Genomic DNA, 3,782 nt, shown 5'->3' with positions numbered 1-3,782 from the left:
TTTTGAGTTGAGAGCCCTGAGGTGTTGGCTTTGAAGCACCAGATTTGAACTCTCAGCTCGGTCCCTTTTTAACTCTTGAAAGCAGGTTTAATTTCGCTCGCTGGAAGTGCAAATTCAGGTTTTAATTTTCGCTCGCTGGAAATGCAAATTCAGGTTTTAATTTCATGTGCCTGAAATGCAAGTTACAACACAGGATAACACAACCATGTATTATTTATCCTGGACAACTTCCCCTCTCCCCAGGAGACACTGAGCACAAATACTACACCCATCAAGCTTCATTTTTCAAGGATTACACACAAAGAGTGTCACAATTAATCTTTAACTGGCAGCCAGCAGGATCAGACTATACATTCCTTAGGCTGGCACACACTGCATAATTAACCTATAAAAAGCAACAGATACAGGTTAAACATTGCTAAATATACCCTAAGATACATGAAAGGGACTGCAAAAGATATTTAAAAGAGCTGTGTACCTCGGGTCGTAAATTCTTTACAGATAAGCTGTTTTGCAACCAAGAAACTCCTCAGAGTAGTTTCCAGTGAGAGAAATGAATCACCCCACCACACACTCTCCAGGGCAAGGGAGTTTATCCACAGGGAAATGCCAGGAAGTTGGGAGACAAGTGTGCACCCTTCTGGAGCTCTGCCCCCTGTGCCAGGCAGGTGACTGTTCAGAGCGTTAAGGACCCGAATTTTAAGAGGTTAAAAACCTCCAGGAGGGCAGCTGCTCTGTTGCTGGTTACTCGTGTTGGACACAAGGGCCACACATCCCCTCTTTGTTCCAGCCCTGCCAAGGAGTGAGAAAAAAAAAAAAAGCTGACCTGCCCTGAGTAACCCGAGTGCCCCACGCTGATAACCAGGCGTTGGGAGGGCTCAATCTCAGCCCAACAGAGGAAGAAAAGCAAATGAACTTATTTCCACGCAGAGAAATCGTAATTGTGCTCGTTCAGAACCATCCCCACGCCCTCAACAAACGGAGTTCAAAGGCTCCAAGATGACATAAGTGGCAGAACAATCACAGGAGTGTGAGCAGGCGCCTCTGTCTCAGCTCCAGAGCTGCTGCTGGGACTCTCCCACATCCACACGCTTTGTCCCAGCTGGGATGAGGGATCCTTGGGAAACAGTTCATCTAAGGATTTTTTTTTGGGAATTATGTACTGGTAGTTTATGTAATTGTTACACAACTCTACAGGCTTCAAAAAAAAAATAAAAAATATTCATATGAGTGTTAATTATATTATTTAAAAATCTCGACTAACAGGACAAGATTTAATAGATGGGTCACCAGATACTTCCCAAGCACAGCTCCAGAAGGCTACAGAATTAAACTGTCAGAGAGACAGATTTCAGCCCCCCTCCTTTATCCAGAAACAAGCAACACTGGACAGAAGGCCAGTTCCTGACCTGAACACCAGAAAGGCCACAATAAACCACAAACAGGTATCACTCCTTTTCAAGGCCTCAAAATCAATCTGGTCACTGCTGCCACTGAAGCACCCCCCTCATCTTTTGGATCATAAAAGGTTTTATCCTCTGCAGATTACCTGGAGCTGCCATACAAGTGCAACATTCGTTACTGTGGCCTAAAGACAGAATGCTTTAAGTTATTTATAGGTGCTAAAGCCACCACAAGTGTCCTGCCCCAAAGCCAAGGCTGGAACACTTGTTTAGGGCTCGAGTTGAAAGGCCAAAATTCTACACAGAGGGCTGTAAATCCTATTACTGGTGTGAGTAAGAATGATCAAGTGTTTACTTGTAATACCTTGACTAAACATCACAGCCTGCACTAATTCCACTTTGCTCTTAAAGATGCAAAACGACAGAGCAAACAAATCACTTCTGATGCAGGGAATGAAAAGTACTCCCCTCTTTTTTGGGGGTTAATCTGGTGTCAAAGTGTCAGAACTCACCCCGTGGGTCAGAAAGCATCTCTGGTTTCAGTCCTTGATGTGGATTATTGCTTGTCCAGCCACAATCAAACTGGACTGGAGCTGAGGGGCTGCTAATTATTGACTGGCTATGGGAAAACAACAGCTGGATCTTCAAGAGGAAGCAGCACACGTATTTCCCTACCCCAAAATCTGGAAAATTCAGAGTTTGTGGCTCGAGCACAGAATCCCTTTTGCCTCACTGAACACACAGTGATGCCAAGCTTTGCTGAAGGCAGGACATCTCTGGTGAGCTCCCCTCCACCTCAGCACAAGGTGCAGGTAGAAAGGGCCAACAGGTCCTTCCCTGAAGCAGTTTGCCCCCCAAAAGCCCACAGATGTCTTTTTGTTTTCTACACTCGAGCCCAGCTCAATAAGAACACACTCCCAGTCACTGTTTTTTGTTCCTGTCCATGCAGCACTGTGGGTGAGCTGGTTGTTCCTCTCCCCATGAAGGTGCAGAGCAGTTGCCCCCTCATTTTCTGGAATTGTGCCTTCCCTGTGCTCTGCAGCCACAGCAAACCTCTCCAGGGAGGTTTCCAGCCTGAGACAGGAGGTGAACTCAGACCCCTCAGCCACCTCCCTGCCCTCCCTTTCCACAGCAGCTGGTGATTCCCCTGGTTTGGGGTGTTAAAAGTTATCCAAAATAAAGATACATAGTTAAATCCTTGTTAAAAGCCTCGCCCTCTGGGTTTTTTCATCCTCCTTCCTCTGGGAACATCAGGATGTCAACAAGGGGTGGTTGGTTGTGGGTTTTTTTTTTACAGCCTGGGACCTGTCAGACCCCTGTTGTCCCTCGGTGGTGGGGAAGTGCTGCATTTCCCATTTCCAGGTGTATCCACCGCTCCAGGAATTCCCTGAGCAATCCCCCTGCACGGCAAACAATATTAAAAACACCTCCACAGGACTAAAACCTGCAGAGCAGCCACCAGTGGCAGAGGAAGCCTCCGAGTGCTGGTTATCCCTGGATTCCAAGCAGGGATCCCAAGGCTGCTGTTCAACACTCCTCAGCAGCAACCCTGGCTTAAAAAGCCACTGCTCCCCTCCCCCCGGGTGTTATTTTTAACCTGGATGATTTCAGTGATCCCATTTACAGCCCCACAGCTGTAGCAGGGCCGAGGAGCAGCACCTTGGGTGGGAAGACAGGAATAGGTGGCGCCGGGATTGAGGCGGAAGAGATTGGGAATTCCTCGGGCTGGCATTTTCAAAACCAAAGGCTGGAAACCAAACCCCGGGCTAGGACCAGATCTACGAGGAGATTTACGTTTTCAATATTTCTGTCACATGACACAAACTTACTCATCTCTGCTCGGGTTCCTCCAGGTCCCCAAAGTCACAAGATTCCCCATCATCCCCTGCTTTTCCCCCCTCCACAGGCGCTCCCCAGGGAGTCACCCGCTCTCCTCTCTCTACCTGTGCTTCACATTCAGCAGGTTTATTGCCTTACTGTATTTATTACCTCATCTTAAAACAAGGTTTAACCACCTCCTCGGACCAGGATTTAAATCTGTTCCCATCTCGGATTCAAAAATCTCCCTCGAACGTTTTTTTAAGCTCTCGGTGCAACCACCCCGGTTTTTAAGGAAAAAGAAAAAACAACCCAGTTGTCCCTTACAGTTCTGCACCCATTTCAAATCACAGGGAAAGACGGGAAGGCAAATTTGGGTGGCAGAGCAGCCTGAGAATGACTGGGAGACTCCAAGGATTTCATCGAAGTGATGAAACAAATTTATGGCTTTGAAGCACGAGCACACGGGGAAGGTCTCTGCCTTTCAGAAAAGGCTTGAAAACTCAGCGGTTTCGGTCTGCAAACCCCCTTCCCGGCGCTATCCCAGCCTCTCCAGCACAC

This window comes from Corapipo altera, unplaced genomic scaffold (genome assembly GCF_003945725.1).
Source record: "Corapipo altera isolate COAL_440 unplaced genomic scaffold, ASM394572v1 128946, whole genome shotgun sequence".
NCBI lineage: Eukaryota > Metazoa > Chordata > Aves > Passeriformes > Pipridae > Corapipo > Corapipo altera.
This window is presented reverse-complemented; position numbering follows the sequence as displayed.